Raw genomic sequence first — 25,648 nt, forward strand, 5'->3', positions numbered from 1 at the left:
TCACATGGATGAATCTCTATATATACTTGCACAGGGATTCGTCATCCTTCTAGGGGATGAGGTGCAAATCACTCGCCTAGCCAGGAGCTTGGTGGCCTCTGGTAACGGCGCCAACAAAGTCATGGCACAGATCTGACCATGAGGAGATGGAATCTTCTGGCAGGTGCATCAACCACGACTTGACGTTGGGCTTGAGCACCAATGGGAATTAGTTGGCAAGCACCTTGCCGTACCGAGCCCCGGTTGCTTGCATCGCAATGGTGTACACGCTCAGGAACTCAGACGGATGATTCTTCCCATCGTACTTCTCCGGGACCTCTGGTTTGAATGTGCGGGTAGTGGGCCACTGGAACTGCCGCAGCTCACGGGTGAAAGTTGGATAACCTAACTCGTAAGGCAAGTCATCAGAATCCCCCAGCGCAGGCATGTGTGCAGTGGGCCCTTCATGCCTATTAGATTGATTGCGTGCTTCTCGTCATCGCTCGATGGTAGTTCGATCGTACTCTTCAGCCCGCTCCCGAAGGACTTGATGTTGGTCACGACGAGCTCGTGGATCGGACAACACCATGGATCCATCATCACGGCCATCGACCCACCGAGCTGGCGACCGTTGCTATCGTGGTGGAGGGGAGTGCACCGTACTTGGGGCGCCTCCCGCTCGTCCACCGCCAACGCGCGCCGGCTCGGTGGACCGACGCAGCGAAGGGCCCACCTCCTGGTATTGATCTTTATTGTCATGGCCAATAAGGCTTTGGATGGAAGCCCTCCATTCTTCTTTCTTCTCTGCAACAAGAGGGAAGTCTAGGAGTAGTTGCGCTCACGCTAATGCTTCTGCTGGAGTAGGTGGCAGCGACAAACGCGAGGAACGGGAGGTGCTCGGACTTCTAACTATGTTAGAAGGAGCGCCATCATGGTTCCGCGGTCATGTGCCGTCTTGGCTAGCATCTTGGCGTGCATGTCGGCCCTGCGCATCACGGCAATGACGCAGAGGGCTCTTCCCGTGGCGGTGCCCGGGGTCACCAGTGTCATGGTGCTGCTCGTTATGCATGACCTGGGAGGACTGCAGCACGGGCGCCGGCGGGGGTGTCTTGGAGGTTGCCGCGCCACCCTCAGGCAGCACAGTTCCGCCCTTGGAGGTCCCCGTGTCGCCCGTAGGTGGCTCAGCTCCATTCTTGGACGCGGCGGTGTACGGCTCGTCGTCTCAGGCACGAACGACGCTGCTCGCCTGGCTTCAGTTGCCAGAATGTTGTGGATGCCCGCGATCCGAACCTCCACCACCATCCGCGACTATCCTGTCGCACGTCCGTGCTGGCACGGGAGGAACGGCTCCAGACGAACCAATCGCCGTGGTCCCCTTCTTCTTGGGAGCCATGGTGATCAAGGAAACGACGTGCTAACCAGTAGATCAGATTTGCCAAACTCTTCGCCCCTGCCTGGCGCGCCAAAGATGTCGGTGGAAACGACACCTACGAGATCATGTGGATCCCTTCTATGGTTTGATTGGGAAGAGGGGTGGACAAAGACCAGATCTAATGATCAACACGACGGATTTTTACCCAGGTTCGGGCCGCTCAGCAGCGTAAAACCCTAGTCCTGCTTTAGTGTATATTCTGTGTTCTTGAGCTTCGGCTCCCTGCTATGCACGCAAGATGGGCCGAGAGGTTCAAAAGTCTAAATCCTCCTCCAGTACGCCATGTGCCTCCTTTTATATGTCCAAAGGGTCGCCACAGTGGCCTACAGGAGGTGTAAAGTAACTACAGTGTGTTTATCATCGGCGTCTTAGGACAAATGCATTAAATGCGCTACTTACGTTCCCCTTAGCTTTATCAGGGACGGGAATAGAGCCCGTCCCATCCTTCACCACCTCTCCCCGTCTTGACACGCATCCAGGCTGATGAGGCATGCAATGTCAGGCTGGCTGGCCAGCCGTTGCTCTGGAGCGGTGGCTGGATCTCCACAAAGATCTACATGCCACCACGCAAGTGCTTGCTAGGATGGCAGGCTAGTCGTCATGCTGGACTGGTGGCGGGGTGGCGGAACCTTGCCATGGCCTTGTCGACGCCCCCGGCAAGGTTCTTGCCAGGGCCGCGCAAATGCCTTCGGCAAGGATCTTGCTAGGAACCTCGCCTTCTAGTCTTCATAAAGATCTGCATGCCACCGCGCATGTGGCCCTGGGCCTTGGTCTTAACATTTGTTGATGCTGTCAGAGCTTCCAACCTCAAGGGTGGTGGTTTTGTCAGTGCTCCGCAAGGTGTCCGGGCAAGGACCTTGTCGGGGTCTTGCAAGCCGTCCCAGCAAGGATCTTGCGGGGGTCCAGCTCATCTTTTGCTCTCTGGTCTCTGTCTTGGCCACTTCTCTAGTGATCTTGTTTTTATCTTTGGTCTCCCTCTTCAGGCCTCGCCGCTGGTGTGCCTATGACTGCCCGTCCACAAGTATGGGGTGCTCAAGGGCCCAAACTTTAGTGCGCCAACACTTTGGAAAACAATTCTCGTTTTTAATAGAAGAGTCATAAAGTGATGATTCTTTTTGCAGAAGATTAATAGAGAAATTTCCCAGGTTTTCCCATTTTTTCAGAATTTTTGGACTAATATAAGTATGGTTGGAGTACAGATTACTACAAACTGTTCTGTTTTTGACAAATTCTGTTTTCTATGCATAGTTTGCTTGTTTTCTAGTTTCCATGGCTTATGTTGCTCAATATAAATTGTGGAAATGATATGCTATAGTAGGCATTGTGTGAGAACAATTATTAATCATGTATTTCACAGTACCAAAAGTGAAATGGTTTGCTCTTTATCATACTAACCTATCTCACAAACTTCCGTTAAGTTTTGTGTGATTGAAGTTTTCGAGTTTGGGTGAGACATCGATATGAGGAGAATAAGGAGTGACAAGACCCTAAGCTTGGGGATGCCCAAGGCACTCCAAGTTAATATCCAAGGAATATCCAAGAAACTAAGCTTGGGGATGCCCCGGAAGGCATCCCCTCTTCCATCTCCAACATTATCGGTAACCTCACTTGGAACTATGTTTTCATTCGTCACATGATATGTGTTTTGCTTGGAGCATCATTTTAGTTCGTTAGGATTTTCTTTCTGTTATTTAGAATAATGTTTTTCATCTTTTATTTCAGTAAAAGTGGCAATTATAGCCTTTGCCATGCTTATTTTGCAAGTATACATGTTGCTGTTTGAAAACAGAAAGTTTACCGCTGTTGCAAACATTCCCTAGAAAATTCAGAATGTGATAAAATGTTGATTTTTTTTTTTGCAAAATGAGCTCTTATAAATTCTCTACAGTGTTGTAATTTTTAATAATTTTTGGAGTTGAATAAGTATTGATACTCTTGCATTCTTTACAGACTGTACTGTTTTGGCACATTGCTGTTATGTTTGCTTATGTTTGCTTGTTTAATGATTCTATTTGAGGATATGAGTATTAAATATTCAGAGGCATTTAGTATGCAATGTTGAATAATAATTTTAGTGATTTGTAACAGTAGAGAATATTAAGGTTGTTGAATTGGTTTAAACTAATTTATCTCACAAGTTCTTGTTGAGTTCTGTGTGGATGAAGCTTTTGAGATTTAGGAAAACCGTGATATGAGAGGAATTAAGGAGACACAAAATCTCAAGCTTGGGGATGCCCAAGGCACCCCAAGATAATATTTCAATAAGTCTCAAGCATCTAAGCTTGGGGATGCCCCGGTAGGCATCCCACCTTTCTTCATCAACAATTATCGGTAGTATCGGTTGAGCCTAAGTTTTTGCTTCTTCACATGAGTTGTGCTATTCTTAGAATGTCATTTTATTTTCATTTTGATTGCTATTTTAATAAAATACTTAGATATGAAAGTTTTTTAAATAAAATATCATTGCACTGAAATGGCAACCTTTGCCTGATGCCTCGGTACTCCGCGGCTGCGCTTGCCCCCTTTGCACCAAAGAGGAAAGGAGGATGTTGCGCGGGCTAGCACCCGCCTGGCGCCCTAGGTCGGCATGGCTTGCGTCACGGGCAACTCGCGAGGTACCCCGCCTTGATCTCTCCGCCTCCTCTCGAGCCAGCATGACGAGGCCGTGTCTGAGGAAGCTCCGTGTCATCCGCCCCGCGAGGCTTGGCCCCTCGCGAGGGTCTTGAGTTTGTATTGGTGAAGATGGGCCGTGCTGGGCCCCCCTTTGAGCCACGCCGCAGGCCGCAGGCAGGCAAGTCTGGGGACCCCCATTCCCAGAACACCGACAATTTTGACGAGGGCTCACAATCACAAAAGATTTCCATGATAGTGTATTTGCATGTGAAAGTTCTCTTACTTATACTAATTATTCATGAATTGCTTGTATGACCAATATTGTGATTGTCAAGCCTCAAAAGGTTTCACTTTCTAAACCCACTGTGAAGCTACCACTGGGCATGATATGATTTCAACTTCATGACATAAACTTTATTCAACAATTTACTCATAGGATATAAGTGAAGCACAAGAGTAAATGACAAGCTACTCCAAAAAGATATAGGTGAATATCATGAGCATAATTTCCATCTCTCAAATTAATTTAAGTGAAGTAAGAGAGAATTTCTTCAAAAATACTAAAGCACACCATGCTCAAAAAGATATAAGTGAAGCACTAGAGCAATTCCATTGAAAAGGGCTTCGTTGACGGGATGTGAATGCCACTTACCTAGCCTCCCTGACAACTATTTGACTATGAGCGGAGGTCACCATGGAGCCCAAGACGGCGTCATCACCAGAGCTTTGCGCAGGCGAAGACTACTTTTGTCAGGATAGCTGATACTTGTTGTCCCCCTTCAAATTAGCCCGCCATTGTTGGCTCCCTTCCCGCTCAATATTTGGGAAGAGGACCAGGGCCTCTATAAATAGGACCAGCCACCCACAGAGCAAGGGGGTTGGGTGGCAGGAAGAAAGAGGCTCGTTAGAGAGGTTAGAAGCAGAGAGAGAGAGAGAGAGAGAGAGAGAGAGAGAGAAAGGTGGCTGAACTCCTCCCAGCAGTTCATCGCCCCAGCCAAGAACAGACTCTCGCGAGGCTGTTCTTCCTTGTATTGTTCATCATCATCAGCCCAAGAGGCAATCCACACACCACACAGTTGAGTACGGGATTACACCACAACGGTGGCCCGAACCAGTATAAACCCTGTGTCTCTTATGCTGTTCTTCCCATAGCTTTGATCCTAGCGTGGCGGAGGGGTGCAGGTAGGTAGGAGGCGAAATCTCCGCGCGCACCCCAGTGTTTGAACCTCAAGGGTCTGCCGGAACCTGAAATCCGACATTTGGCGTGCCAGGTAGGGGTGCGCCGGAATTCGTGTTCCACCGCCCCGTTCTCCTCCGTGCATCGCGCTCATGTCTGATGCACGTCAAGCCCGCGCGGAGCGCCGGGCCGCCCTCGCTTCCCGCGTCGCCCAGACAGCCCCTGTCGGCAGGCGTCCTCGCCGTTCCCCGTCACCTGCCATCAATGCCGCCACCAGCCCGGCGGGGGACGAGCAGCAGGCATCGTCTCATCATCCATCCGTGCGCCAAGACGGCCGCACCGCAACTCCCTCGCTCGCCCCAGCTGGATCTTCGTCCCGCGCGCTCCGCGCGCCCATGGAGGCTCGGTCTGCACTCATCGCGGCGAATGAGCTCCTGCGCTACCGTCCCGTCGACGACGTCTACGAAGAATGGCTCGGCCGCATCGCCGAGCTTGTCCGCACCGCAGGGGGTTCTTCCGCGCCGTCTGTTCCGCTGCACCGCACCCCGCCCCGCGCGGGCGACGAGGCTCTGGTGGCGCCCCGGTCGCTTCCTCCTCAAGAAGACGCCCTGGCACCAAGGCGCGTGGCCCCTGGGCGGAACCCGCTCCGTCAGGTGCCAGCGCGGCAAGAACAGAGCTGCCAAGAAGTCCCTCGCCCGCCAGAAGCTGCCCGGGCACTCCCTGCTCCAGCACGTCGCGACCATCCTCCTGCTCCGGCGCGTGGGGACATGCAAGACTAGGATCTCCATCACCCAAGGCCTCCCGTGGCCACAGCGGGCTGCCGCGCCTACACCACCGAGCTGCGTAGCGTCGCGTGGCCAGGCAAGTTGAAGTCGGACATGCCTCCTCGCTACGACGGCACGGCCGACCCTGCGGAGTACCTCCAGCTCTACGAGCTGGGCATCGAAGCTGCCAACGGAGACGAGAAGGTCATGGCGAACTGGTTTCCCATGGCGTTCAAGGATGGGGCCCGCACCTGGCTCCTGAACCTGGCTCCAGGCACAATCTCCTCCTGGGAAGAGATGCGCACCCGCTTCATCGCCAACTTCCAAGGTACTCGCGACCGGCCACCCGCCATGAGAGACATGCGCCGCATCAAGCAACAACCCGGGGAGACCCTGCAGAAGTACATCCAACGCTTCAACAACACATGCCTCAAGATTCCCAAGGTGACTGAGGAGGCTATCATCTCAGCCTTCAGCGATGGCGTGCGCGACGTCAAGATGAAGGACGAGCTGGCGATGCATGAAGACCTGTGCACTTCTTTGGAGCTGTTCAACTTGGCGAACAAGTGCGCCAGGGCTAAGGAAGGGCGTCTCTCCCTCCTCGAGCTGCCTGCCGCAGACCCGGAAGAGAAGAAGCTCAAGGCCAAGGAAGTGAAGCGCAAGGGGGCTGCCATGCTCGCGGCAGAACTAGACATGAAGCAGGGCAGAGATCAGCCCGAACCTCCCAAGGGCAGCCGGTACTGCGTGTACCACGACCTCCACACCCACAACACCAGCGAATGCCAAGAACTCCGAGCCGTGCGTGAAGGAAGGATCGGCCGTCGCCCTAACCGTGGTGACCGGGGATACGGCCGAGGAGGAGGAAGGAACGCAGGACGCTGGGAAGACCGTGGCCTGAGCCAGGGTGGCGCGACCAACCTCGCGAGGATCGCTGGTAAGGCCCACCTCGCGAGGGAGGCTGGAGGGATCATCCTCGCGAGGATCACCCGCAAGGCACCGCAGGCCTCCCACCGCTGCCGCCGCAGCCAAGGAGAAACGAGGACCGCCACTAGGACGAGGAGGCTGGGGGCTTCCAGGAGCCACGCACGATCGCCTGCATCCTGGGCGGAGCTCAAGCCCCAGCCTCTCAGCGCATCTTCAAGCAGTTCGCCCGTGAAGTGAACGCAGTCCTCCCCAGGCTCGAAGCCATGCGCCCTCTCAGGTGGTCGGCGTGCGCTATCACATTCAGCTTAGCAGATCAACTCAAGTGTGCGGTTGCGGCCGGAGTCCTCCCGATGCTTTGTTCCCCAATCATCAGCAATGTGGTGGTCACCAAGACCCTCATCGATGGCGGGGCAGGGCTCAACGTCCTATCCGTAGAGACATTCAACAACCTCCAAGTGCCCTACAGCCAGCTTCAGCCAACCAAGCCCTTCTCCGGTATCACAGACGGCTCCACGATCCCGATTGGGCAGGTCCGCCTCCCTGTCACCTTCAGGGCACGCGACAACTAACGCACCGAGCTCATCGACTTCGACGTCGCTCACATCCGCCTGCCGTACAACGCCATCCTCGGGTACCCGGCACTGGCCAAGTTCATGGCCGTGACTCACCACGGCTACAACGTCCTCAAGATGCCAGGAAGCGGCGGAGTCATCACGGTGCCCTGTGAAGAGAAGGACGCGGTGTGTTCCCTGGAGCGAGCCTTTCAGGCCGCATCACTGGAAGACCCGGATCGCAGAAGCAGGAGGCTCCCCGAGGCCGCCCCCAAGAAGAAGAAGACATCGTCCGGCCTGGACCCTCAGGAGGCAGGCCCCTCTGGGCCTATGCCTGCCCAGGGGGAACCTCCTTCCATCGCATAGGAAAGCGCGCCCGGCGCCCTCCTCAGGCAGGGCTCAGGGGCTCTCCCCTGGAGGGCCACTGACCTAGCCAGGGTCACGAGGGAGGCTCTTGGGCACCACATGGAGGCGTGTTTCGAAGCACGTTTCCCTCAAGAAGGAGCAAGGCAAGGAGATCCAGACCCACAGGAGTTCGTCAGCGAGGCCATTCAGGAGCTACAGGAGTCCAGAGTCATGAGAGGCGCCCGCCGCCTACCAGCAGTGGCTCCGCATCCAGGCGAGGATGGCGGGCTGCGCGTCTGCATCGACGTACCAGGGCTCAACTGAGTTGCCTCCCTGGGGCGCCTCTGGCCCTCACGAGTGGGGCGCTGCGGAGGTCCACCCCATAGCTATGTTCGCATGCCTTACGGCTTGCCGAGCGCGGCTGACACACACCAGCGCCTCATGAGGGGCATCACGGAGGCACAAGAGGCCAGGTGCTCCGCAGCCCTGCCAGAGATGGAGATGGCCCGCGAGGAACCACCCGCGCCTCCAGAGCCTCCCGAGGCCCCTGGGCCTGGGGGCTCATGAGGATCGGCTTCCGCAGCCCACCGGGCCGGCTACACCAACACCCCTTCGTCTTCAGCGTCATCAGGTGACATCTTTCAAGTTTCACTTCCGGCTGGGAGCGCCCAAGGGCTGTATTATTCCCAGGCCGCGTGGGTCCGTCCCTGCGGCGTGTACCCCTTTTATTTCACGTCGTTATCTTACCTTGTTGGGGGCGCTCCTCGGGCTGCATGATCCCCAAGCCGCTCGGGCCAGGCCCAGCAGCATGTACCCCATTTGCGTTCATTTCCGGTTATGCGTTAGAACCGCCAGGCTTGATTATTTGATGCCGCTCCGCGGCGCCTCTTCTTCTCCATGCTGACCACTTGCACGTTAAAGGGGGGGGGGTACCTGAGCATCATGACTCAGGGCTCTTACTGGCTCTCCAGCCCTCACCCTCTGGCCTTGACCACGGCATCGCGACCTGGCATACCAACGACGGATGAGACCAGCTCGAGGGCCGGGACCCGAGGACGTAGAGTGCAGGCATCTAACCGAACTTGCAGGGACACAACACAAGATAAGGCCCAGTGCCAGGCGCAACCCCCCTAGAGGTAGGGCCCCGTGAGTCCCGTGCTGGCTCACGGGTGCCCAGAAACACCTCGCCAGGCCCTACCGTGCCAGCCACGTGTCAGGGCGGGGCTGTACACGCCCCGGGGGCTCCTCCCGGAGGGGGCCCCCTCCCACTTACCAGTGGAAGCACCATGATCCACGCTGGCTGACGACACTGCCGAGGAGCGGCTATGCCCGTACACATACGGAAGCGCTATGCTCCGCGCTGGTGATAAACAACTGAGGGTGGCCTCCGGGCCGCATCAACCTCAGGGAGCCCAGAGCTCAGTGTCTAGCCTCATCACAACGCCTCCCCTCGGGAGTGCCACGCGAGGGGGCTGGGCACGGGGGCTACACCTGGGTCACGCCCAGACGCACACCGCCCAGCCAGGTCCCCACGAGCCTGGTTCGTCGCGTGCCTCTCCCCGAGCGGAGCCGAGGTATGAAGGCTGTTTGAGCGTCAAGGGGGACTCCTAAGCATCGCGACTCAGGAGCCTAACTAGTCATGTAGCCCCTCACTCCTTGGTCTCGTCCTGATTTCCGGTCGGGGCTATTGCTGGGTGAGCTACGCGCGGGGCCGGGTTCTGTAGACGTAGAACGGTGGATCCACCCACATCATACCTCCCTACTTGTTGTTCGTGCGCCAAGGGGGACTCCTGAGCATCGCGACTCAGGAGCCTAACTTGTCACGTAGCCCCTCACTTCTTGGTCCCATCCTGGTTTCCGGTCGGGGCTATTGCTGGGTGAGGTACGCGCGGGGCCGGGCCCTGCCAGCGTAGAACATAAGCAAGTAGGAAGGAAAAGCGAAAATTTCAAAGGAATTCGATAGCAAATATTACAGTCCACACTGTTATCCCAATATCAAACGCAAGTTTAAACGCCTCCCCGAGGCATGATACATGTGCAGGAATTAAAAGCAGGACAGGAGCCACGATGGAGTCACTTGGCAGCGGGGGAGCGGCGCGGAGTGGGTTCGCCTCACGGAATAGAGGGGTCGGCAGCGCCTTGCTCCGGCTTGGTGCTGAAGGCCCGGAACTTCCCCAGCAGAGCCTCTGCGCGACCCTTCACGGCCTCGGCAGCAGCCGCGGCACGCTCGCCACTCCCAGGCTCCAGCAGGCTGTCGAGGTCGAAACCAGGATCGCGAAGGTGGATGTGGGTGAGGACCCGCGTCAGCGCTGCAGAAGACAGAACACGTGCCTCGGCCTCGGCCGTGGGGCCAAGGCCAAGGGCGACATCTTCAAGAGCGTGGACCAAGAAGGGAACCAGCTTGGCGGGGCCGTCCTCGGCGCCGGCCAGCGGGCTCTCCAGCCCGCTATCGTAAAGCGTCCTCAGCGAGGAGCGAGCCTTCGCCTCCAGCTCCGTGAAGGCCACGCGGTCTTCGGCAAGGACCAGGGCCCAGCTCGGCCTTCCTCGCCCCCAATTCCTGCTCCAGCGCGCCTAGGCGGTCGCGGCGTTTCTTGAGCTTGGCCTCCCAGCTCTCGACGGCCGCCTCGCGAGCCTTCACGCCTTCTTCCTGCTCTTGGCGAAGACGGACCTCTTTCGCGAGCTGATCCCGCAGGCCCTGCAGCTCGTCCTCTAGTGCCTTGCAGCGACCACGGACATCGACACCTCTCCCAGGGCTGCATCGCGAGCAGCCTTCCCCTCAAGGACAGCCTGCTTCTCCTCGTCGCATGCCGTCGAGGCCTGGACCAGCGCCGCCCGAATCGAAGCGTCGGAGCGAACCCATCCAGAAGCCAGCTCCAAATGCCCGGCCACCAAGCGGGGGTCGGCGCCAAGAAGATCCTGCCGCAGTCGGTCCAGCTCAGCAACAGCACGATCCAGAACGGTAGAAGGAGTCGGAGAGACAGTGGCCGGTGGAGTAGGAGAAGGCGGCAGTGCAGCCGCAGCATCCTGAGGTGGAGTCTGTCGCGCCCCGACAGCTGTAGTGGCAGCGGCAGGCAAGAGCACCTCGGGAGCCACTTGGGCCGTGGGGGCTGAGCTCGCCCCAGCCGACTCAGCCAAACCTCGCGAGGACGACCGGGCAGGAGAAGCCTCTGCGTCGCGGTCACCTTCCTTCGTGGGCAGATGCGCCACCACGGATGGAACCTCGGGAGCCCCCTTCGGCTTCTTTGCTACGGGCGCCAACCTATCCAAAGATGCGGACGTCAAGCCTCGGAAGCAGAGCAATAGATAAAGACAAGAATCGAATGCTTACGGGTCGTCGCCAGTGAGCTCAAGCGGCCTCCGGCCAAATTTGAAGCCTGAAAGCCGGCTGGAAGGGTCAACCTCGGGAAGCTTGGAGGCGGAAGGTGCGTCTGCGGTTTGCCCCGGGGCCTGGGGAGACTCGCGGGAGATCAGCCCGGTCCTGTCCTTCTTCGGGATCGGGAGCGAGCTCTCGCCGTCCTGCTCGTCGTCGTCTTCGTCGCCATCCTCGTCGTCATCGTTCGGAGAGAGGCGGAGAACGTGGGACCTGCGCCGGGGGAGGGGAGCCCTTGACTCTCTGTCAGTCACCTCGGAGTCAGGCCCTTTTCCGCGCTCCCCTCCTTCTTCCTCTTCGCTAGAGTCGCCGGAGGGCACGTCCACCGGTCCCTCGGGAACCTCCAGGGGCACGGGCCCTTCCCCGTTGAAGACGGGCATGGACTTCACTACCCGCTCCCAGTCGTCGCGGAGGAACAAGGGCGTAGGGGCGCCCTCCAACCTCGCCATATTGCCCCCGACCAGAGATTGGAGAACCGCAGCCAGGTCTTCGTCGGCCCAGGCTGTGGGGCTCGGACGGGGCCTCCACATTGGAAGCGAGTACTGCCGAAGCGGAGCCAGCCGGTGCTCCAGGAACTCCCTCAGCACCGACGCGCCGGTCAGCTTCGCCGCCGCCATGTCGGTCGGCCTCAGATCCGTGTCCATCCTCTCCAACACCATCTTCACGCGGGGATCCATGAGCTCCGCCCGACCCCAGTCGCTGGAGCTCGTGGGCTGCTCCGTGGGCAAGATCGGCCGAGGGTGGATGCGCTCAGCATCCACCAAGACCCACTTGCTCCTGAAGCCCTCAATCCTCTTCCCAGAGTTCGAGATGGCAATGGCGCCACCGGACGCGACGAAGCTCGCGCACGCGGAAGCAGTCCCCTGAGAGGTCCGGAGGTAGAAGTAGTGGCGCGGCAGGGCCACTGAGGGCTGCACCCCAACATGTGCTTCGCAATAATAAGAAAAGATTGCCAGGAGGAGGACGGAGTTGGGATGAAGATGCAGAGCCTGTAGCTTGTAATGGCGGAGGACAGAGAAGAAGAACTCGGAGAAGGGAGGCACCAGGCCAGCAACAATGGCACTTACGAAGAGCGGATAGAAGGTGCTCCTTTTACCCTCAGGGGTGGCGGAGCCTGCCTTGAACACCTTCTCCCCGTCGATGCCCCACGCCATCGCCATCCGGCGCAACCGGGCAAGGCCCGCCTCCGACACGTTCGGCGAGTCCAGGGCAGACGAGGACCAAGCCGCGGCCGGGGGCTGACGAGGCGCCATGGCTCCCTAGGCTGCGCGGCCAGAGCAGATCTGGAAATCCCGGACGAAGGAAGGAGAGGCGCAAGAAAGGGGATCTGAGCAGCAACCGGAGAAAGCAAGAAGCAGGGCCTAGGCGGATGCCACTCCTTTATCAACTCGCGCGGTTGATGAGGCGCCCACGTCCAGTCAACCACCATGTGGCGCCCAAGGCCGCAGGCTGTTAGGGCCCGCGGCGCTTCGCTCTTGCCCTTCCGCCTCCCTCCACGGCCAAGTCCAGGCGCGCCTTGGGCCCGGGGGCTACTGTCGGTGTTCTGGGAATGGGGGTCCCTAGACTTGCCTGCCTGCGGCCTGCAGCGTGGCTCAAAGGGGGGCCCAGCATGGCCCATCTTCACCAATACAAACTCAAGACCCTCGCGAGGGGCCAAGCCTCGCGGGGCGGACGACACGGAGCTTCCTCAGGCACGGCATCATCAGGCTGGCTCGAGAGGAGGCGGAGAGATCAAGGCGGGGTACCTCGCGAGGTGCCCGTGATGCAAGCCATGACGACCCAGGTCGCCAGGCGGGTGCCAGCCCGCGCAGCGTCCTCGTTTCCTCTTTGGTGCAAAGGGGGCGAGCGCAGCCGCGGAGTACCGAGGCATCAGGCAAAGGTTGCCATTTCGATGCAACGAGACCAAGACCAGGAGGACAACGAGACGGAGGTCACCATGGAGCCCAAGACGGCGTCATCACCAGAGCTTTGCGCAGGCGAAGACTACTTTTGTCAGGATAGCTGATACTTGTTGTCCCCCTTCAAATTAGCCCGCCATTGTTGGCTCCCTTCCTGCTCAATATTTGGGAAGAGGACCAGGGCCTCTATAAACAGGACCAGCCACCCACAGAGCAAGGGGGTTGGGTGGCAGGAAGAAAGAGGCTCGTTAGAGAGGTTAGAAGCAGAGAGAGAGAGAGAGAGAGAGAGAGAGAGAGAGAGAGAGAGAGAGAGAGAGAGAGAGAGAGAGAGAAAAGGTGGCTAAACTCCTCCTAGCAGTTCATCGCCCTAGCCAAGAACAAACCCATGCGAGGCTGTTCTTCCTTTTATTGTTCATCATCATCAGCCCAAGAGGCAATCCACACACCACACACTGGAGTAGGGTATTACACCACAACGGTGGCCCGAACCAGTATAAACCCTGTGTCTCTTGTGATGTTCTTCCCATAGCTTTGATCCTAGCGTGGCGGAGGGGTGCAGGTAGGTAGGAGGCGAAATCTCCATGCGCACCCCAGTGTTCGAACCTCAAGGGTCTGCCGGAACCCGAAATCCGACAAAAGTATTATATGCCAAAATTGTTGACATTGAAAAAGGAAGACAACATAATGGTTTATGTTTGCTCATATTCACATAGAAGTTATATTGTCATATATCCTTCAACATGTGGTGCTTGCCCCCCATCCTTACTAGCCAAAAATTCCGCACCAAGTAGAGATACTACTTGTGCATCCAAAAACCCTTAAACCCAAATCTTATCTTCAAGATTCCACCATACCTACCTAAGGATTGAACAAGATCCTTCAAGTAAGTTGCCATCGGTGCAATAAGGCAATAAAAATTTCTTCTAAAAGTGTGAGATCATTTAGTGTAAGAGAAAATTGAGCGTTGTATGAACTTGTGATGGTGAAGAATAAAAGTGACTGACTGCATAATAAAGGTTGCCATCACAAGGGGTGATGTCTACTACACAACCTTCTTGTAGACGTTGTTGGGCCTCCAGGTGCAGAGGTTTGTAGGACAGTAGCAAATTTCCCTCAAGTGGATGACCGAAGGTTTATCAATCCGTGGGAGGCGTAGGATGAGGATGGTCTCTCTTAAGCAACCCTGCAACCAAATAACAAAGAGTCTCTTGTGTCCCCAACACACCCAATACAATGGTAAATTATATAGGTGCACTAGTTCGGCGAAGAGATGGTGATACAAGTGCAATATGGGTAGTAGATAATGGTTTTTGTAATCAAAAAATATAAAAATAGCAAGGTAGCAAGTGGTAAAAGTGAGCACAAATGGTATTACAATGCTAGGAAACAAGGCCTAGGGTTCATACTTTCACTTGTGCAAGTTCTCTCAACAATAATAACATAATTGGATCATATAACTATCTCTGAACATGCAACAAAGAGTCACTCCAAAGTCACTAATAGCGGAGAACAAACGAAGAGATTATTGTAGGGTACGAAACCACCTCAAAGTTATTCTTTCCGATCAATCCGTTGGGCTATTCCTGTAAGTGTCACAAACAGCCCTAGAGTTCATAGTAAAATAACACCTTAATACGCAAATCAACCAAAACCCTAATGTCACCTCAAGTATCTGTGGGTATGATTATACGATATGCATCACACAATCTCAGATTCATCTATTCAACAACCACAAAGAACTTCAAAGAGTGCCCCGAAGTTTCTACCGGAGAGTCAAGACGAAAACGTGTGCCAACCCCTATGCATAAGTTCATGAGGTCACAGAACTCGCAAGTTGATCACCAAAACATACATCAAGTGGATCATGTGATATCCCATTGTCACCACAGATAAGCACATGCAAGACATACACCAAGTGTTCTCAAATCCTTAAAGACTCAATCCGATAAGATAACTTCAAAGGGAAAACTCAATTCATCGCAAGAGAGTAGAGGGGGAGAAACATCATACGATCCAACTATAATAGCAAAGCTCGCGATACATCAAGATCGTTCCAAATCAAGAACACGAAAGAGAGAGAGAGAGAGAGAGAGAGAGAGAGAGAGGAGAGAGAGATCAAACACATAGCTACTGGTACATACCCTCAGCCTCGAGGGTGAACTACTCCCTCCTCGACATGGAGAGCGCCGGGATGATGAGGATGGCCACCGGAGAGGGATCCCCCCCTCCGGCAGGGTGCCTGAATGGGTCTAGATTGGTTTTCGGTGGCTACGGAGGCTTCTAGCGGCGGAACTCCTGATCTAGGTTATTTTCTATAGGTTTCCGTATTTATAGGAATTTTTGGCGTAGGTCTCACGTCAAGAAGGTGCCCGAGTCGTCCACGAGGTAGGCCCATGTGCCTGGGGGTGGGCGCTCCCCCACCCTCATGGACGGCTCGGGACTCTCCTGGCCCAACTCTTTTCCTCCGGGGTCTTCTTTTGGTCCATAAAAAATCATCAAAAATTGGCACGTCAATTGGACTCCGTTTGGTATTCTTTTTCTGTAGAACTCAAAAACAAGGAAAAACAGAACTGGCACTGGGCTCTAGGTTAATAGGTTAGTCCCAAAAATCTAAAATAGCATATCAATGCATATAAAACATCCTAGATGGATAATATAATAGCATGGAACAATAAAAAATTGTAGATATGTTGGAGACGTATCAAGCACCCCCAAGCTTAATTCCTGCTCGTCCTCGAGTAGGTAAATGATAAAACATTTTTTTTGATGTGGAATGCTACCTAACATAATTATCAATGTAATTTTCTTTATTGTGGCAAGAATATTCAGATCCATAAGATTCAAGATAAAAGTTTAGTATTGACATAAAAATAATAATACTTCAAGCATACTAACCAAGCAATTATGTCTTATCAAAATAACATAGCCAAAGAAAGCTTATCCCTACAAAATCATATAGTTTGGCCATGCTTCATTTTCGTCACACAAAATGCTCCCATCATGCACAACCCCAATGACAAGCCCAGCAATTGGTTCATACTTTTAAACGCGCTTCACCCTTTTCAACCCTTACGCAATACATGGGCGCAAGCCATGGACATAGCACTATGGGTGGAAAAGAGTATGATGATAGGGGTTATGTGAGAAGATAAAAGGAAGAAAGTCTCACATTGACGCGGCTAATCAATGGGCTATGGAGATGCCCATCAATTGATGTCAATGCGAGGAGTAGGATTGCCATGCAACGGATGCACTAGAGCTATAGATATATGAAAGCTCATCAAAAGAAACTAAGTGGGTGTGCATCCAACTTGCTTGCTCACGAAGACCTAGGGAATTTTGAGGAAGCCCGTCATTGGAATATACAAGCCAAGTTCTAATGAAAAATTCTCACTAGTATATGAAAGTGACAACATAAGAGACTCTCTATCATGAAGATCGTGGTGCTACTTTGCAGCACAAGTGTGGAAAAAGGATAGTAACATTGTCCCTTCTCTCTTTTTCTCTCATTTTTTATTTGGGCCTTCTCCTTTTTTTGGCCTCTTTTTCGTCTGGAGTATCATCCCGACTTATGGGGGAATCATAGTCTCCATCATCCTTTCATCACATGGGACAATGCTCTAATAATGTTGATCATCACACTTTTATTTACTTACAACTCAAGAATTACAACTCGATACTTAGAACAAAATATGACTCTATGTGAATGCATCTGGCGGTGTACCGGGATATGCAGTGAATCAAGAGTGACATGTATGAAAAATTAGCATGGTGGCTTTGCCACAAATACGATGTCAACTACATGATCATGCAAGCCAATATGACAATGATGATGCGTGTCATAATAAACGGAACAGTGTAAAGTTGCATGGCAATATATCTTGGAATGGCTATGGAAATGCCATAATAGGTAGGTATGGTGGCTGTTTTTAGGAAGATATAAGGAAGTTTATGTGTGATGGAGCATATCCTATCACGGGGTTTGGATGCACCGGCGAAGTTTGCACCAACTCTCAAGGCGAGAGAGGGCAATGCACGGTACCGAAGAGGCTAGCAATGTTGGAAGGGTGAGAGTGCATAATATCCATGGACTCACATTAGTCATAAAGAACTCATATACTTATTGCAAAAAATTATTAGCCCTCGAAGCAAAGTACTACTACGCATGCCCCTAGGGGGATAGATTGGTAGGAAAAGACCATCGCCCGTCCCCGACCGCCACTCATAAGGAAAGCAATCAAAGAACACCCAACGCTTCAAATTTGTCACACAATGTTTACCATACGTGCATGCTACATGCCTTGCCAACCTCAACACAAGTATTTCTCAATTTCACAATTACTAAACTAGCACAACTCTAATATTAACACCTTTATATCTCAAAACAATTATCAAGTATCAAAGTTCTCATAGTATTCAATTCACTTTATATGAAAGTTTTTATTATATCCCTCTTGGATGCCCATCATATTAGGACTAAATTCATAACCAAAGCAAGTTACCATGCTTTTTAGGGCTCTCAAAATAATGTAAGTGAACCATGAGAGTTCATCTATTTCTTCAAAATAAAACTACCATCATGCTCTAATAAGATATAAGTGAAGCACTAGAGCAAATGACAAACTACTCCAAAAGATATAAGTGAAGATCAATGAGTAGTCGAATAATTATGCAACTATGTGAAGACTCTCTAACATTTAATAATTTCAGATCTTGGTATATTATTCAAACAGCAAGCAAAACTAAATAAAATAAAATTACGCTCCAAGCAAAACACATATCATGTGGTGAATAAAAATACAGATCCAAGTAAAGTTACCGACGAACGAAGACGAAAGAGGGGATGCCTTCTGGGGCATCCCCAAACTTAGGCTCTTGGTTGTCCTTGAATATTACCTCGGGGTGGCTTGGGCATCCCCCAAGATTAGTCTCTTGCCACTCCTTATTCCATAGTCCATCGAATCTTTACCCAAAACTTGAAACTTCACAACACAAACCTTAACAGAAAACTCGTAAGCTCCGTTAGTATAAGAAAATAAATCACCACTTAGGTACTATTGTGAACTCGTTCTAAATTCATATTGGTGTAATATATACTGTATTCCAACTCATCTATGGTTCACACCCTCCGATACTACTCATAGATTCATCAAAATAAGCAAGCAACACATAGAAAACAGAATCTGTCAAAAACAGAACAGTCTGTAGTAATCTGGATCAAACGTATACTTATAGAACCCCAAAAATTCTAAAATAAATTTCTGGACGTGAGTAATTTACCTATTAATCATCTTCAAAAAGAATTAACTAAATATATATCTCCAATAAATAATGGCGTCAAAACTCGTGAGCGCTAAACTTTCTGTTTTTTTACAGCAAGATCGCAAAGACGTCACCCAAGTCTTCCCAAAGGTTCTACTTGTCACAAACACTAATTAAAACATGAAACCACTTCCAAACATAGGCTAGATTAATTATTTATTACTAAACAGGAACAAAAATCAAGGAACAAAAATAAAATTGGTTGCCTCCCAACAAGCGCTATCGTTTAACGCCCCTAGCTAGGCATGATGATTTCAATGATGCTCACATAAAAGGTAAGAATTGAAACATAAAGAGAGAATCATGAAGAATATGACTAGAAAATTTAAGTCCAACCCACTTCCTATGCATAGGGATTTTGTGAGAAAACAACTTATGGGAACAATAATCAACTAGCATAGGAAGGAAGAACAAGCATAACTTTAAAACTTTAAGCACATAGAGAGGAAACTTGATATTATTGCAATTCCTACAAGCATATATTCCTCCCTCATAATAAATTTCAGTAGCATCATTAATAAATTCAACAATATAACCATCACATAAGGCATTCTTTTCATGATCTACAAGCATAGAAAATTTAGTACTCTCCACATAAGCAAGATTCTTCTCATTCGGAATAGTGGGAGTATCATAAGAAACTCGAATACTATAAATTGTTTCCACATTAAAAGGGTAATGTTCAGAAAAAGGGTAATCATAATCATGAAAACTTTTATAAATATAATCATCACTAGTTTTTGTAGCATAAGTATCATCACAATAATTATCATAATTAGCAACTTTGTTCTCATCATAATCGTTTGAAACCTCTTCCAAGATAGTGGAATCATTACTAAATAAAGTCACGACCTCTCCAAATCCACTTTCATAATTGCCACAATAAGATTCAAAACCCTCCAAAATAGGGGGATCATTACTTCCTAAAGTTGACACTCTTCCAAACCCACTTTCATCAATATAACCATCATAAATAGGAGGCATGCTATCATCATAATAAATTTTCATATCAAAACTTGGGAGGTTAAATATAACATCTGCATGAAACATAGCATCCCCAAGCTTGGGACAAACATTAATTACAGCAAATACATTCTCAAGCATGTCATTCTCATCAAACATAGCATCCCCAAGCTTGGGCCTTTTCATATCATAAGCATAATCACTCTCATCATTAATAGTATGGATAGAACCAATAGTATAACAATTATCATCATCACAATGAGTAATAGGAGCAACATCATTTGGGAGGGATACATTTTTACCTTTGCTTCTCCATCTTTTCTTTCTCTTCTTCACATCATGTGTGGGTTTAACCCTCTTTTTGGAGCTCCTTATTAATGGGATTGGTTGCATAGAAAGCTCTTCCTCGTTACTTGATTCATCATAAGAAATAATAGGAGGATATTGGGAAGTCTCTTCCCTTTCATTAGTATTCTCTTCATCTTCTATTTGTTTTCTTGTCTTTATGTAATTGGAAATATAAGGATTTTCAATGCAATTCACCGCACAATACATAAAAAAAATTTCTAGATCAAAATCAAGAAATTTATCAAGATTAAATTTTGGAATACCCTCAGTTGTACGTTTCATTTGTTCATACCCCAAAAGAATACTAAGCTCTTTATCATGCTCAAGGGTAATTGTCGGTGTCAAAACCGGCGGATCTCGGGTAGGGGGTCCCGAACTGTGCGTCTAGGCCGGATGGTAACAGGAGGCAAGGAACACGAAGTTTTACCCAGGTTCATGCCCTCTCGATGGAGGTAAAACCCTATGTCCTGCTTGATTAATATTGATGATATGGGTAGTACAAGAGTAGATCTACCACGAGATCGAAGAGGCTAAAACCTAGAAGCTAGCCTATGGTATGATTGTTGTTCTGTATGTTGTCCTACGGACTAAAACCCTCCGGTTTATATAGACACCGGAGAGGGTTAGGGTTACACAAAGTCGGTTACAATGGTAGGAGATCTACATATCCGTATCGCCAAGCTTGCCTTCCACGCCAAGGAAAGTCCCTTCCGGACACGGGACAAAGTCTTCAATCTTGTATCTTCATAGTCCCGGAGTCCGGCTGAAGGTATAGTCCGGCCATCCAGACACCCCCCTAATCCAGGACTCCCTCAGTAGCCCCTGAACCAGGCTTCAATGACGACGAGTCTGGCGCGTAGATTGTCTTCGGCATTGCAAGGCGGGTTCCTCCTCCAAGTACTTCATAGAAGATTTTGAACACAAAGATAGTGTCCGGCTCTGCAAAATAAGTTTCCACATATTGTCATAGAGAGAATAATATTTACACAAATCTAATCTGCTGACGTATTCCGTAGTGCGACACACCACGACCAAGCCTTTATCCGAGTCGTTTTATTATCCCACCTCAGCGCGTCATGCGAGGCGGTTTCCTTGGCACGTCTTATTAAAGAAGAGATCGTGTCCCCTTATTCCGGGATTCTCATCAATACGGGCGTGGGTAACCCAATCGCTTCTAGGACTCCTAGATAATAGGTAAGTCCAAACGGACACGGAGAGGACGCTTGATATTCACCCTCTTTAGAAAGGGACAAGGCTTTTATTTTTCCCTCCCATGCTCAATCGAATCCTTCCCCCACCTCAAGCTCGAATGCCCAAAGTTCAGGTAGGTGCTCTGAACCTTCAGTCATGTCCGGATCTAGCCTTCAAGGCCGATGGGTGCCTTCCTCCGTCACGGAAGAAGACATCAAAAAATTGAGGGAGGCCAGATATCTGACCGCCGAGATTTTGCATCAGCTGCCTCCCCGAGGGTAGGCCGTTCCCACCCCCGAACCCAACGAGAACGTCGTGTTCATATCCCACTTCCTCCGAGGTCTAGGTCTTGCTCTGAATCCTTTCGTCAGGGGTTTGATGTTTTACTACGGGCTAGACTTCCATGATCTAGCTCCAGACTCCTTTCTTCATATCACGACATTTATTTTCGTGTGCGAGGCCTTCCTCCGGGTTACCCCTCACTTTGGCCTATGGCTCAAGACGTTTGAAGTGAAGCCGAAGATGATCGAGGGGCAACATGCAGCGTGTGGAGGTGCCTCAATACGCAAGATGATGGGAGCTCCGTGGCCCAAAGGTTCCATCCCAGAGGTGTCTGAATTGTGGCAACAGGAGTGGTTCTACATCATGGCTCCTAGAAGTGCCAAGTGGGCGGCCGCCCCTGTTTTCCGCTCGGGCCCTCCACCACAATGGATGTCATGGATCAGCAGAGGTCTGAGCTGGGGTCCATCCAAGGATGTGTCTATACTGCAAAGCCGCATTCGATATCTCTTCAATGGAGATTTCAGTTTGGTTGTGGTAATACAAGTTATGTTGGTTCGTCAAGTCCAGCCTTGCAAATGCCGGCCTCTTCGCCTGTGGGAGTTCAATCCCGAGGGACCGCGTGTCATTCAAAATTTTCTCGGCGTGACGCACGAGGATATGTACAAGTCATTCTTCGGCCCTCAGGTGGAGTGTCCGGAAATCACCGAGGACGTGGGACTGAGCAGTAACCGCACCTCCGAACAGGTAAGGCATCTTCTGGCCGAACATACTATCTCTCCTTTGTTACGAAGTTATTTCTGAGAGTTTGCTTTTTGACCAGGACTTGCTAACAAAGGCGAAGTTGATTCGGTGTTCGGCCCCCCTCCCTGAGGGTTTGGAAAATCCGGTGTTGGAAAAGATGCTCCAGACCGCACCTTTCTCGGAGCCCTTGAAGGAAGATACTGTGGTGGATAATGCGGGCGGACGCGGGCCCCCAACGCTGCCCATTCTAACAGAGGGAGCGAGCGTCTCCATGAAGGAAGACGACCAGAAGAGGAAAAGGACTACGCCCGGGGATTCGGAAGCCGAAGCTTCCAAATGGGAGAAGAAGTCTCCCATAGAGGGTCCTACCTTGGGGGGCGCTATTGCCGCACAAAGTCCGTGGGGGGATCAATTCTCCCGCGAGTCATAAGTGACCCGAAATACTTTAATAGTATAGATATGCCATCTTTTTCTTCTGAGAAAACAACCACTGCATATATTTTTGCAGTTCGGGCTTTAGCCCCTCTCAAATGAGCTCGTCTTCGGGGGATCTTCTTCCAGAGATGATGGAGAGCGAAACGCCTCCTCCAGATTCCTCCGCTCCAGAAGCGGGCGACCCTGAAGTGTCGTCGCGGAGGGCCTCTCCGAGTCCGATGAGGCCAGAAGATAATCCCATTAACCCCTGAAGCTCCTAGTGTCCGGCTCCCGAAGAGAGCAGACAAAAGAGTCCGGCATCGTCTAGTGTGTGATCGGATGTTCTGAGGGAGTTGGTGGGGCGAGCGGCCATCTCAGATGAACACCGTGTGCTGGTGAATACGGTGATGGAGAGAATATCATCCGCTGAAAGCGGATTGCACGAAGCTTTTATGAGTCTACTGACAGGCTTTGAGGTACGTAAAAGAATGTATGATAGTCCTGCACATGCTAGGTGTGCCCTGTGTAGATAGTAGCCCCTGAGACTCTGGTTGTCGTCGGAAACAACGACGAACAGAGGATCATATTCCCAGGTAATAACCATACTGCATCTATGTGCAGGTGATGGAAGCTCCGGTGGCTAGCCGGACTAGCGAGTTTGCCCATTTAGAACGACAGTTGGATGCGGCAGACGCCGACATCGAGCTTGTTAACAAAAGGCTTGACGAGGCACAGGGTAAGTGTCATTATCTGGTAAGTGCCACATAGGAAGAGCAGCATGATTCCAGTATCTTTAATATGTTGTGACAGCAGATGGAGCTGCCACTGTTGAAGCCTTGCAAGTAGAACTTGCCCCCTAATCCAGGACTCCCTCAGTAATCAAGTTATCACAATTTGTGGACACGATTTGATCATGAAACAAATAGCATTGGAGCTTTAAATGACCATGTTCATTGAAAAGTTCACAAGGATGGCGATAAATATTGAATCTTTCAGCACAATCATCTAGCCTTTCTGGCAACCATTTAGTTTCCAAATACTTATGCCTCTTGCAAAATCTATCTTCCCTATTTGGTGTGTGCTTGCAAGCTCTATGTATTCCACAAAAGTTGACATGCTTATAAGAGACATTTTCAACTTGACTAGTGCAATCATCATTAGTACCATGGATATTCAAGGAATTCATTCTAACAACATTGCAATCATGCTCATAATTCGAATATTTAGTGCCAAACATTCTAATGCATTCTTCTTCTAGCACTTTGGCACAATTATCGGAATCCTTATTTTCATGAAAGATATTTAAAAGATGAAGCATATGAGGTGCTCTCAATTCCATTTTTTTTGTAGTTTTCTTTTATAGACTAAACTAGTGATAAAACAAGAAACAAAAAGATTCGATTGCAACATCTAAAGATATACCTTCAATCACTAAAATCCCAACAACGGCGCCAGAAAAGAACTTGATGTCTACTACACAACCTTCTTCTTGTAGACGTTGTTGGGCCTCCAAGTGCAGAGGTTTGTAGGAGAGTAGCAAATTTCCCTCAAGTGAATGACCTAAGGTTTATCAATCCGTGGGAGACGTAGGATGAAGATGGTATCTCTCAAGCAACCATGCAACCAAATAACAAAGAGTCTCTTGTGTCCCCAACACACCCAGTACAATGGTAAATTGTATAGGTGCACTAGTTCGGCGAAGTGATGGTGATACAAGTGCAATATGGATAGTAGATAATGGTTTTTGTAATTTGAAAATATAAAAATAGCAAAGTAGCAAGTGGTAAAAGTGAGCACAAACGGTATTGCAATGCTCGGAAACAAGGCCTAGGGTTCATACTTTCACTAGTGCAAGTTCTGTCAACAATAATAACATAATTGGATCATATAAATATCCCTCAACATGCAACAAAGAGTCACTCCAAGGTCACTAATAGCGGAGAACAAATGAAGAGATTATTGTAGGGTACGAAACCACCTCAAAGTTATTCTTTCCGATCAATCCGTTGGGCTATTCCTATAAGTGTCACAAATAGCCCTGGAGTTCGTAGTAAAATAACACCTTAAGACGCAAATCAACCAAAACCCTAATGTCACCTAGATACTCCAATGTCGCCTCAAGTATCCGTGGGTATGATTATATGATATGCATCACACAATCTCAGATTCATCTATTCAACCAACACAAAGAACTTCAAAGAGTGCCCCAAAGTTTCTACCAGAGTGTCAAGACAAAAATGTGTGCCAACCCCTATGCATAAGTTCACGAGGTCACGAAACACGCAAGTTGATCACCAAAACATACATCAAGTGGATCACGTGATATCCCATTGTCACCACAAATAAGCACATGCAAAACATACATCAAGTGTTCTCAAATCCTTAAAGACTCAATCCGATAAGATTACTTCAAAGGGAAAACTCAATTCATCACAAGAGAGTAGAGGGGGAGAAACATCATAAGATCCAACTATAATAGCAAAGCTCGTGATACATCAAGGTCGTTCCGAATCAAGAACACGAGAGAGAGAGAGAGATCAAACACATAGCTACTGGTACATACCCTCATCCCCGAGGGTGAACTACTCCCTCCTCGACGTGAGAGCGCCGGGATGATGAAGATGGCCACCGGAGAGGGATTCCCCCCTCCAGCAGGGTGCCGGAACGGGTCTAGATTGGTTTTTGGTGGCTACGGAGGCTTCTAGCAGCGAAACTCCTACTCTAGGTTATTTTTTGGAGGTTTCTATATTTATAGGAATTTTTGGCGTAGGTCTCATGTCAAGAAGGTGCCGAGTCGTCCATGAGGTAGGCCCACGCGCCTGGGGGGCGCGCTGTCCGTGTCAAAACCGGCGGATATTGGGTAGGGGATCCAGAACTGTGCGTCTAAGGCGGATGGTAACAGGAGGCGGGGGACGCAATGTTTACCCAGGTTCGATGGAGGTAATACCCTATGTCCTGCTTGATTGATCTTGATGATATGAGTATTACAAGAGTTGATCGACCACGAGATCGTAGAGGCTAAACCCTAGAAGCTAGCCTATGATTCTGATTGTTCTTGTCCTACGGACTAAACCCTCTGGTTTATATAGACACCGGAGGGGGCACAGAGTCGGTTACAAGGGAGGAGATCTACATATCCGAATTGCCAAGCTTGCCTTCCACGCAAAGGAGAGTCCCACCCGGACACGGGACAAAGTCTTCAATCTTGTATCTTCATAATCCAACAGTCCGGCTGTCCGAGGACCCCCTAATCCAGGACTCCCTTAGTAGCCCCTGAACCAGGCTTCAATGACGACGAGTCCGGCGCGCAGATTGTCTTCAGCATTGCAAGGCA

The sequence above is a fragment of the Triticum aestivum genome, chromosome 5A, assembly GCF_018294505.1.
Source record: "Triticum aestivum cultivar Chinese Spring chromosome 5A, IWGSC CS RefSeq v2.1, whole genome shotgun sequence".
Lineage (NCBI taxonomy): Eukaryota > Viridiplantae > Streptophyta > Magnoliopsida > Poales > Poaceae > Triticum > Triticum aestivum.